Here is a 12,849-nt window from a genome sequence, read left to right on the forward strand (position 1 = left end):
GAGCTGAACGGAGGGAGCGGGATGGAGTGTAGAAAGAGAGGAGAGAGGAAAGATAGGGGGAGCAAGATCATGAAGAGATTTAAAGACGAGACAGAAGAAGTGAAATTTAATTTGGGAGTGAAAGGGAAGCCAGCCAACGTAAGAGAGCGAAAAGGAAATTGAGTCGTGAGGAGCAAGAAGACAAAGGGTATGGATGGCAGAGTGAAAGAGGGATTTAAGGGGAGAGAGATGAGAGGCAGGGAGTCCAAAGAGGAAGGAAGAGCAATAGAAAAGTCAAAAGAAAATAAGGGAGGAAATTAAGAGTTTAGTTGCATGGAAGGTGAGGGCGGAATGGATTTTACGAATGTTGAAGAGGTGGTTGCGACAGGCGCGAGAGGTAAGAGAACTATGGTGGGAAAAGGAGAGAGAGGAGTCGAGGTGGAGGCCTAGATTACGAGTGTGGCCAGAAATGGGAAGATTAGAAGGGGGGGAAGTGAATGAAAGGAGGGGGAGACGGAGGGGGAAGAGTGTTGGAGGGAAAGAATAGGACTTCAGTCTTATCAGAGTTGAAGGAGAGAAAGTGGGATGACATCCATATATGCAGTACCACAATGGCCTCACTGCCATACAACAATGCTGCTATTTCTCCACCACGGCCAGTTCCTAACCTCTTCAGTAGTAATTATTTCCTCTATACTCTTTAGCTTCACTGGGATATCAGTCTCTCTTCAAAATAAAAAAAACTCAATGTAATGTGAGTTGCAGTTAAACTGAATATTAAGGAACTCACTATGCAGAACTAGAAGCAAATATTGCAGATGCTGCTTCAAGCAGAGAAATTGCATGTCGACAGTGGGTGGAGGGAGTCCAGACTGGAACAGATTTGCACGCAGTGTTGTATTGGTGACTACAAGAACCTCAAATAGGCTCCTTCACCTAGGATCAACAAACAGAAAAGTGATCAGGGTGACAGAATGTGGTGTGCACACCTCACACAGTTTTCACAAGATAAATAACATTGTTTCAAATTAGGAAAACATTTCTTTATTTAGGATTTAATACATAAAAGTTGTTTTTGTACAAAGGTTTTAACAGGATCACAGTACAAAATAACATTTATACACCCTTGTAAAATCAGGGATCATAGTGAAACAAATGAACATGTAGACAAAGTATATCATATTACAAACATTTGCAGTTTGAGTATTAACACTGGGAGGGAAGTCAACACAACAGTGTTTCAGCCATTCATTAGCTGATCTATGTTGCTGAGGGTTGATTGGCCTTCATCTGGACAAGAAGGGGAAATGTGTTTAAAGGATCCTGTTTCTCTCTGTCGTGGAATGAACAGAGATATGTATTTAGAAGTGTGTACTCATTCCGAAAATAATGGTCAATTAATCTTACTGTGTTATAGTAATTCCACAGTGTGGTTCTACAGTATCGTAACTTCTGTCTAAGTCTAGATGCTGGCTGACAATTGTGGATATTTCATGTAAGCCAAGAAACATCTATCTAAAAAAGAAAGATATTTTTGAGGGTAGGATTCCAACCCTGAACTAAAAGTTGTTCCTCTTTGGAGTATTAAAACATCCAGGGTGTTCACATCTTACCCGGTTTGATGATCTCGCTGAGAACAAAAGCTAAATGTCTTCACAATCGGTGTTGGGGATCATGCTCAGTGCTGCATGGCTGCAGCTGGTGCAGTTCTTTGGGGGAATATTGAAATCAATGTGCCATTGCAATTTCTCACATACTAAATCTGACGCTGTCTTTACAGTTTCATTGTAAAAGGATATCTTATTCCATCTCAATCTGGCATATTTCATGAATGCCCTTGTTGGCTGGGGGCCATCATTGCGGGTACTCGCAACGCCAGTCGCTATGATGGCTGCCGTATTCCAAGTTAGAAAGCTGCTATTGTTTATTGTGCATAACGAGCATTTAAATCTATGTGCACATGCCCCATCATGTTATATGAATGCATAGTGAAACACCCGCAGCTTACCTAGAACAGAGCCGATGAGATAAATCATCAATAGACTTGTGCAAGGGAAAGCAATGGCATGGTGCCTCTGACTGCTGCTGTACAACGCCGTGCACTGTTACCATGGCTATGTTTACTTTTATGGGGGTGGCCGTTTTTGATTGCAGATGTGGCGATAGCTAATTCTGACCACGGCCCTCTGCAGTATGATTCAAAGGACCTGGATGAATTGTGCTAATTACACAGCTGTTTGTTTAGATCCATAATGGAGCCTAATTGTGAAAAACCAAAAGCAAAAATGCATATAAAATGTAAAAACACTGAAGCGGTCATTGCCATAGAAACGTGACGCTGGTGCCATTTGTGGGGTACATTCATCTGCCTAGCAGAACTCCCCTACATCACAAAACTGTATTTTTCAGCAGTACCAGCAGAATGACTGCGCCGGCTCTGTTGAGCACCATTGCATTGCACCAAAACTGCATTTTGCAGTCACCGAAATACTACAGCCACACCACACTGAATGCGCCCAATCCCGTCTGATCTCGGAAGCTAAGCAGTGTCGGGCCTAGTTAGTACCTGGATGGGAGACCGCCTGGGAATACCAGGTGCTGTAGGCATAATGACTGCGCTGTCTTTGCCAAGCACATATGGGGCAAGATGGAACATGGAACACCCTGAGAAAGGTTGCCAGTGTTTTCCTTATGTGCACCAAAGAAAGGAATTGAAAAGCAGCGCTGCTATGCTGCTAGCTCAAAGTTTCCCATTGAAAAATGAAATATTTTGCATTTAAAATGACTGTGCCCTGATGCTCTTTTCCACCATTTCAACAGTGCACAGTTCTGTTCCAGTGAGACCCAGCTATGTCCATCCATATTCAGGTTGTGCTCCAGCAGAAGGGGGCAGTTCTCACTGAATGACAGGCTGTGTCAGGCAAGATCTGTGAAATAACAAATAACTTCACTCTAAGCCATATGGAAAAATGCTTGACTTTTTGCAGCAAAATATCACAACTAAACTCTTCACAAGAAGCCCTATCTCTCTGTGCTTATGTCGGTTTCAGTGGACCTTGGCCTTGAACAGATTTCTGTGTATAAGAAAGTGACTAGGGCTACAAATAATGTTTATAATATTGATGAAAGAAAGAAAACCTCATTGTGAAGTGACAGCAAAGGAACATTAACCATGTGTAAAATGGTGCTTTTTAAAAACAAGGAAATGTCTGTTTAAAAGTAAATTGTTGAATTAAGGCCCTGTCCTTGTGAGGGAGGGGGTGGGGGTTGTTTTAAAATATATGTAGGATATTTAATTCCAACAGTTTTGCTTTCTGTTTCAGGAAAGAAACTTTTTTTTTTTTGCTGAAGCTACAGAACAGGTTTTTCCTGGCCTGGCTTCAAAGGACGTTGCTTCCTGTGAACAGGATCTGCCTCCCATCCAGTGGACCAGCCCCGGGGCATATGAATAGGCAATGGTGGTGGATCTCACACCCTCATCAGACTCTGTGGAAGTGCTCCAGACTAGCACAATGGATTTCTGGGACACATATGTGTGACTTTTTAGCAGCACCTCCCCTCAACTCAAACTAGGGAGCTTCAAAGTAACTCCAGAGCAACCTTGGATTCATGCTGGCTAAAGACTGACATTTGACTCGGGGTTGGGAAGTATGCCCTTATTTGGAAGACAATGATGGCCCATTTGGGGCAAAAGACTTCTGAATTAATGAACTTTAAGACTTGCATTCCTGCAACCGGAAAACACAGTAATACAACAATTTAAAAGTTTAAATGTAATTTTGGTAGCATTGAAACAAGACATTGGAGCTTTCCCTAGCATGTAGGGGACGCAAACGGCAGACAAATGTAAATGATGGAAAAAGTATACATGGTGCCACTTTGACATTTATTGCAAAGATGTTTTTTGATAATAGGTAGACATATCTAAAATTGTAGAATTTTAGGTGAAGCGGTTCCCACGAGAAATGGTGAAAGATTATTAGAATGGCGAAAGAATATCTTACAAATGTGGGAATTGGAATGACAAGTTCAGTGTAAAATCTGGAATCTGCCTATAGGATTTTGAAAAGTGCCATAACTGTAAAAAAAAAATCCAATTTATGTCATAACTGATTTTGGCTAAAATAACTGTGGGAGGGCCATCGGCATTGTAAACACATACCCTAAAACGGATGTCATGTCCTTGAAGTCCAACCGGCTGACAGCAAGGCAGTAACAATAACCCTGACCAATCCAGTTGTTAGAGGCATGTCAAGCCAAAGGTCTGCCCTCATAGTAAATCCTATGATGTCACCCGCCTTATAAAAGGTAGATGTTCAAGAGGCGAAGGACAATCTCTTCTGTATTTTCCAGCTCCTGCACATCCTGATATTCCAAATTCACTCTACAAGATTCCAGATTCCACTGCCAGAGCATAGCTGACTCTATGCAAGCAGGACCATTGATCCAGAAATGCCCCCTAAAAAAACGGGAAAGGTTGCTGAATCCTCATTGGGATTATCCAGTACTACCTGCCTGCCCTGCTACCCGCTTTATCCAGCTGAGGTGCCGCTGTGCCATGACCAAACCTTTGCCCAGTTGTTTTCTTCCAGGAGAGCCTGCTGCTGTGACCAGTGACCAGATATTGCCTCGCTGTCCAGAAACTCGGTCCGCTGTCCAAAATACTCCATTCAACTGCTTGTTGTGACTATTTCCCTTCCCCCAACAACCACAAACTGCATCCTTTGCTCTGTTACCTTGTATGAGGTCCAATCCCATAGAAATCCCATAAGTGCCTTAACAGAAATCCTGAAAGTTGTCAGAATCCTTTGTGCCTCCTGTCCTTGATCTCCAAGTGTTAGTGCCATTCTTCCACTCATTTCTGTACTTGTGTAAGTGCTTCGTACTATATTGATTAAATAAATTAATTCTCCCTATATGAGGTAAACAGCATGAAGTGGTTAAAACTGCAGATTAACCTTTCTATTCATGGGTGGCATTGCTCTTTTCTAGCCACTAAAATCTAGTTTAAGTGAAACTTGTCCTTTCCTTTCCAAACCGATTTTCTCTGTCAACTGCTTTTATTTTTAAAACCGAATTTCCTTTCCCATTGAGAATTTCATCCTGTCATTCATTTAGAGTAATTCTTTCACTTTCATATTATCCCTATGATGTGTATCTGTCCCTTAGTATAAAAAATGCATTCCAATTTTGCCTATTCAACCCGCTTTTCAAACCGTTTTGACATTTAAACCTGTGAAAGTAAGAAAATGCAATTTCTACTCGTGTGATTTGTCTTCACTGTGTTTTCACTTCAAGGTTGATTTTCTGAACTGTATGCCCATTGTTGGTACCTTACATTGTAGTTTGATAGTGTTCCTACATCCCTAATTCTATTATAACTCATATTGACTTCATTCATACAACCGCACATGTAAATTAAATATTTAGTAATTCCGAATGCTATTTTGTGCAATTGCTATTAAATGAATGACACCCAATTCGTGGGAGAAGGTCGGATTTCGCTTCTGTTTCCTGCCTAGTATACCTGGCTCCTTGCTACTCCTTGCTACCCACCCGAAATTCGGTTAATAGGGGTTTGAGGAAATATTGCAGGGGGAAATCTTAACTGGAGCGATATCTACCCAAAAAGTAATATTGCACTCATTCAGTTGTGCTTTTTGTAGGTTACATTAGAATGGCAAACTAAGTGTATTTCATCAATTTTCCTTGCCATTATCACCCCATTGGTGATTGCTGACCAATATTAACTGTGTGTGATTTATTTGAATTTAAAATAAATAAATATTGTATTACCACTCACCGGCCTGGTTCATGGCCCATTGTGACCCAGGGTATTTGTAAAAAGGGGGTGTGAGATGGGTTGGGTGCCATCTCAATCTGAATTTTTAGGAAATAAAGCAAAAGTGTTTTAATTGTGCGCTGCAACCTAGGCCAGTGACAAGAGTCATGGGATGGTGTGTGATGCCCGGTTAGAATCCTTAACAAATTGGGGGCTTGTCCAGGATTGAGAAAGTGTCGCCACCCGTGACAGCTTAACACAGCAGGCTAATCTTCAAGGTAGTGATACTTTGGGTGATAAGAACACTTTGTTAAGAAGCGCCTTCTCAAAACATAGACCGTAAGTATCAGGCCTGTGTGTAAAGATAAAGTAAATCAACCCCAAACTAGACAAAAAGCAACAAAATACAGGTTACTATTATATAAATAAATTAATAAAGAAACAACACTCTCCATAATGACCACAGTAGAGATAAACATGGCCAGGAAGCACCTTCGGCATAAACTATTTATTAGAGGAGAATGGGCACAGCACGAAGAGGAGGTCTGGCTAGGAGAACTGGTGCAACAGGTCACTGCCATGGACATGGATGTGTGGCAAGACAGTAGCCTGTTACATCAAGCTTTGAGCGAGTTCTACATGACTCCTAATCTTAAAGAAGAGCAGATTAAAATGGTCCGAATCACAGCCTACATATGTCTCAATATGGGAATTATGCAGAAAATGTCTGAAGAAAACAGAACTGTTACGCAAAACCAATATGAACTCTTAACTCAAATCCAGACTGAGCTGAAACTAGTGGAAGGGAAATTGCAAAAGTGCCAAGATTCTGAGGTCCAAGTTGAGAACTACATCAAACAGCTAAAAGAGGGCTTGGCTCTACAACAGCAACATAATTCAGACCAAGAGGCCAAATTAAATGCATGAAGAGTGGAGTGTCAAGAAAAGGTTGACTCTTTGGAAGAGAGTCAACTGAAATAAAAACAACAAGTGAGATACAATAACGTCAGTGCAGTGTGAACGATTTCAATCAGGTGACACATATGCCAATTCAATTTGAGATGGTACACAACTCGTATCACACCCCCTTTTTCAAATACCCCGGGTCACAATGGACCATGAACCAGGCCGGTTGGTGAAAACACAATATTTATTTATTTTTAAAATCAAATGAAATCAGACAATTTTAATATGGGGCAGCAATCACCAATGGGGTGATAATTACAATAGAAATATAAGCAATGCACTTAATTAACCTTCTCCCAGAACATATACACTACACGATTGAATTGGGGCACTTTTTGATTTTAGGAAAGATAGCACCCACGTTAAAGTTTCCCCCTGCAGTGTTCCCTCAACCCACAACCCACAAATAATCAAATTCTGAGTGGATAGAAAGAGGCAGCAGGTAGTTAGGAATACGAGGGAGAAAACAGAATCACAATCCATCACAGAATAAGAGGCAAAAACGGACTTTAAACCCTTAGCAAAGGCCTAAAATAACACTCAAATTTTACGAATAATTAATTAATGTGTGCTTAAATTATAATATACATATGTTTTATCACAATAGCAGGTATGTTATATCAATGGCAATCACAAGGCAATGGATCAACAAAAGGCATGCAATTCGAAAATGAGTGTAAAAGTTTAGAGCATGCTGCAGGCAAATGACCCGTTGGAAACAGTTTTCCAAACAGTTTTTAATAAAAACGGGTGAAATACTCTGATTTGGAGTGCGGTTTTTGGGCTGGGGAATACATATATATCACAGGGACAATATAGAGGTGAAAATAGGTCTCTGGCTGGTGAATTGAGAAAGATTTATAAGGTAGAGTGAGGTTCGTTTTTTAGGAAAATAGAGCAGTTAAAAGTGAGAAAATCGGTTTTGAAAGAAAGGAAAATGTTACTTACACTAAATTATCTAGGCTATATTGTCAAGGAGGAACACAGGAAGCTCCAAGGTTGATTCACGAGGTCAACCTTGTCACCCCAGTGCTCAGCCCCAACTATAAAATATATGGAAATTAGGTTGATTACTCCAAATATAACTAAGGGCTTATAATTTACACCAGACAAAGTTGGAAAGAGATGGTGCTAGCACTTAAACATTAAGGACAGGATATGAGGATAATCCTAACAGTTTCAACAAGTTATCAGGGTGTACAAATAACTACTTAGAGAGTGGGATACGGACAAAGGAGATAGGCTATGTGTCTCTATGGGGTGGGGATTATACTCACAGTCCACTTTTTAGTTTGGGGATTTTTGGACAGTCAACAGGTTATGGTCACCACACGGCAGCGCGCCTTGCAAAAGTCATCCTGGGCAAAGTCTGGTCAACGTGTAACGAACAGCTGGATAATTCAGGTCACTGGATGGCACAGGTACTGCTGGATGCAGTCAGAGGGCAAGCAGTTAGTGGGAAGCAAGCCGGTCTGATTTCAGGATGCAAAAGTTACCACAGCTTTCCCCTTTTTAATGGGAGATTAGTGGGTTGATTCTGGATCACTGGCCTTGCTGGGATAGGAATCAGCTATGCTTGGGTTTTGCAGTGTGCTCTGGAGTACGGTCAGCAATGCTTTGGCCTTGTAGTTGGAATCAGCAAGATGAATGGAGCAGATCAGGAACACAACGCAGGCAATTCAGGAAGAGTGTTTGTCTAGAGTCCTGTCATAATATATTATATGTTATAATGCATAGTGACATCATTAAAGTATATGGCTGGGCAGGCTTAGCTAAACACACCTCTACCCCACTGGATTGGTCAGGGGTGCTAGTCCCCGCCTCACTCTCAGCTGGCTGGATTTCCAGGGCAGGATGTCAGATTTATGATGTGAGTTTTACAATGTTCAAAAACGTCCCACAGTTACTTTAGCTAAAATCCAATTTTGCCACAAATGGTACATTTATACAGTTTAAGTCTCTTAGCAAATTAAATAAACAGGTTACATATTTTATGCAGACCATTGCAGTCCAACTCTGTGATACATCGTTTTTTTACGTTTACTGATCTTTGGTCATTTTCAGTGTGAAATGTTCGGCCTAAAATTCTGTGACTTTACACGTGCGTACATACTATCATGGGGCCTATTTCTGTTAATTTTTAACATTCCATCATGTGTCCTTTCCTCATGATTCACATTCTTCTGGCGTTTGTGTCCCATACAAGCTATTGACAGCCAATACCTCTTATTTGAAAGCCACAAAACTCACATTTAACTTCCTAAAGTCCGGTTCCAGAGATAACCGCCTTAAAAGTTGTTTTAATAAAATGGTCTTTTGAAACAAATGGGCATCCTTTGTCCTACACTGGCCCATTTTTTTCTTTTCAGCTACCACCAACTGTCGCTTCCCCCAGAGGCAGGATTGGGTTTTCCCAGATTGATTGAAGGTTTATTGCCCCTTATCCACTTCGCACATCCATGTCCTGGAAGTTCCCTTGCCAGAGGGTTCAGCCCAGACCAGATTCGGTCCAACATGGTAATTATCACTGTGGTGTAAGTATCTACTGAGAGGGCTCCTTTTGTTTCTGTCATCCTCTCAGCAGAACCTGTCTTGGGCTGATTCCTCCCCCCATGCAGCCACTGAAGTTTGATTTAATTCTATTTATTTTTGCTCTGAATTGGAAGAAAACCTGATGAATAGAACCATTTCATACATTGTATTTTCATAGTACAATCCACTTTCACATTCTTAGGCAAGAAGACAATTTTGTTCAACATAGTACTCTCAAACAAGCATTTTTTTCCTTTGGTTTGCAAAGCCCATTTTTACACATGTGGTGCACGCTGCTAGCACTTTGCTTTCAAATTCTGTCTATGACTTTCCATCTGGATTCCCACACTGTTTTGCAGCTATAGTTATTTTCTTTTAGGCAGCAATTTATTTGAACCACCTATGCAATGAAGTTGACATAGCCTAGAGCTGGGGTTTCTTTGAATTACTGATCTTTGACATTTTGTAACTTAAAAGTGAAGCTTTTTCCCGTGTGGCTGAAAATGAAGTTTCTTTGTTGATTTTGTCAGATTTGGTCCGACAGAGCCTGTCATTCAGGAGTCATGCTTGGTTTTGCTGAAGAACAATGGGGATATGAATGGGCATGGCAGGGCCTTATTACTAACAGTAGTTTGAGGAAGAACAGATAAAAATAGCGTCAGAGCAGCATCATTTTAAGGTAAAATACCCCCTTTTCAATGGGGACTTTGTGCTGGCAGCAAAGCAGCGCTGCTTTTTCACTCTATTTCTTTTGTAAATGTAAGAATACACTGGCAAGCTCCCTCAGTGTGCCCCCTTGTTCCATCCTGCCCAATATGTGATTGAGAAGATGGTGCAGCCATCTTTTTGTTGATGCAAAATGCAGTTTTGGTGCAATGGTGCTTACTGGAGCCAGCACAGCCATTTTGCTGTTTTGACTGAAGCGCAGCTTGGTTTTGGAAAAATTCGGTTCAGTGGGTCAATGTAGCCCACAAATTCCCCCCCACTCTTCTGAGATCCTTGTCGAGGAAGAGTAGGGCGAAGTGGGCTTCATCATTTAGGAGTCCTTCTTCCATCAGGGAGCGGCAAGACACGATCCTCCCGTTGTCTCTTGTTGGAGAGTGGAACGACACCCACAGCTTTTCCCTGGCTCTTTCCTTTCCCGGCCCCCAGTGGAGGTCCTCCTTGCTGATGAAGGTGCAACGAGTACAAATCTATGAAATAAACCTAAACCGGTTACTACAATTTCCCACCGACTGCCCCCTCGGAAGGATGACAGCAGTGGAACACACATTCATTCAATAATGACAATTGATAGTGAAGAAAAATACTCCCTGTCACATAAATTATACTTATAAATCCATTGTTCCCTTCTGATTTTTCTTTTTCTTATTCTCATGCTTCAGATGTCTCCTCTATTTGATTCTTTCTTGGCTCACAATTTGCTGCAAAGTGTGCCTAGGCTGACAACTCTTTAGCTGATTAATATGGACACATTTCTCTTCTGGCAGTTCTCCTTTGGGGATGCGGATTCTGTAGGCGACAGGTGAAATTTTATCTACAATTTCAAAAGGACCCCGACAGCTTGGCAAAAATATACATTCTTTGGTCTGCTTCCTTTGGAAATTGTACAAGTAGACCCTGTTTCCTACTTGGTATTCCTTTTTGGTTGTTTTTAAATCATATTAAGTCTTCATACCCTCTGCAGATCTTTCCAGATTCCGCTGAGTGTACGCAAAAGCATGTAGACGGTGTTTTCTTAGATTCTCAACATACTCATGAGTTGTGGAGGCGTTTATCAGTGTCTGCTCTTATGTTCTATTAAGAAGATGCACAGGTATCACCATCCTTCATCCAGTCATCAACTCAAATGGAGACATCTTAGTTGGAAAAGAAGGTGTAGATCAGATGGCCATCAGGACAAGCGGTAATCGGATGTCCCAACATGGCCCAGAGTCTTCCACAAACATTTTTAGAATGCTCAAAATGGTTTTATTGTATCTCTCAACTCCACCACTAAAGGACTGGAGGTATGCAATGTGAAGTTTCCTTTTTACCCCAAGTATCGCCCACATCTTTGTCATCACTTTGCTGGTGTAGTGACTACCTCAGTCTGACTCAATCCTCTGGGGTAGGCCAAAACACGAGAAGATGTGGTTGATCATCAGGGGAGCTGCTGTTTCTGCCTTGCAATTTGGGGCCGGGAGCCAGTCCACCCATTTGGTAAACAAGCATGTTACAGTTAACATGTACCTAGAGGAGCATATCACTTGTAAATCTGACCAAGGCAGTGTCATCCCCCTCTTCTGGAAGGGAGCTCGGTGTGTGAGTGATGTTGGCTGAAATTGTGCACACACAAGACACCTCTACAAGTATTGGGTGAGGTCCTGCCCCATGTGTGGCCAGTATGCAACCTCTCGCAATATTTCTAAAGTAGTGTGAAAACCTCGATGACCGGCTGTGGCGGCATCATGGGCGTGACTTAGCATCAGGCTTCGGAATGAGGTAGGGACCACCCACTGGTCCCAGCCAGATAAGGATCTCCTTACCAACAAACTGTCTTGGATTCGTAACATTTTTGGACATTTCATCAACACTCTGAGGTCCTCTTTCCCAATGTAATCGATAACCGTCAGGGGAAAGTTCTCAAGGTTCTCGATGTGTTGATAAAATTTACCAATAATTGGATCTCCTTTTTGTGCTGTGATTAAATCAACATCTGGGGTCTCCTTACTCCACTGGGCAGTTGAGAGTCCATTGTGAGAATTTGTCTGGGACCTAGTGATAGCAGTGACCTGGATTTCCCCCAACAGCGACTAGATCTCAAGGAGATCCCCCTGGATGGCTCTGTTTTGGCCAGCTGATCAGCTAGGTTGTTTCTAGTTTTGTCGTGCCCCTCCATTCTGGAATGACCCTTGATCTTCTTCCAATAGATGCTCATCCCACTAGAGGTGACCAGATCATCTATATTTTGGATTAGCTTGCCATGTTTTAGAGGTTTGTTATTAGCACACAGTATGCCTCTGGTTTTCCAATTAATCAGGTGCTCCACGAACCCGTTCCTCTGAATCAGTGATTATGACAAGTTCATGGAGTTAGTGTTGGACGGCATTGAGGATGGCCTGATGAAATGCCATCAACTCTGCCACCTGACTACTACAGGGACTGATTTTGTACCCAGCGAAGCGTTGCGGGGCAAAAGACCTTCCTCTTTTCTTCTGCCTTCGCTCCCCCTCTCCCCTGCTGATCTGCTCTCTGTTGGCACCGTGCACCTGGCCCCAGGTACCTGCTCACCCTCCGGGGTACCCCTTGCACTGGGGTCTGTATCTGTACCCATACAGCCCCCCCTTTTTCTTCCTGCACTTATCAGACCTACCCTGTCTCTTGTCTTAAACTTAGCACTTGCACATTGCTGGCTGCACTACCACTGTTTGTTGCCTTTATTATGTATTTATTGTTATTTATCTGTTTCTCCTCTGCTTCGCACTTTCCACTTCTCCACCCTTCCATGCACTTTTCCCCTCACCCTCTCCCATAGACTTGAACGTTCTCAATGTCACTGGGCCTAGTAAGATCGCTGTTTTGTTCTACCTTGTTCCCCTCCCTTGTCG

General features: G+C 42.1%; 1 non-coding gene across 1 annotated transcript; it reads left to right on the plus strand.

Moving 5' to 3' along the window:
- Window positions 1–2,467: 2,467 nt before the first annotated feature.
- LOC138529109 (5S ribosomal RNA) lies at window positions 2,468–2,586 on the plus strand. Its single transcript, XR_011284458.1, has one exon. It is a non-coding gene; the product is annotated as a 5S ribosomal RNA (ribosomal RNA).
- Window positions 2,587–12,849: the final 10,263 nt, after the last annotated feature.

The sequence above is a fragment of the Ambystoma mexicanum genome, chromosome 7q, assembly GCF_040938575.1.
Source record: "Ambystoma mexicanum isolate Mex_15411 chromosome 7q, UKY_AmexF1_1, whole genome shotgun sequence".
NCBI classification, from domain to species: domain Eukaryota; kingdom Metazoa; phylum Chordata; class Amphibia; order Caudata; family Ambystomatidae; genus Ambystoma; species Ambystoma mexicanum.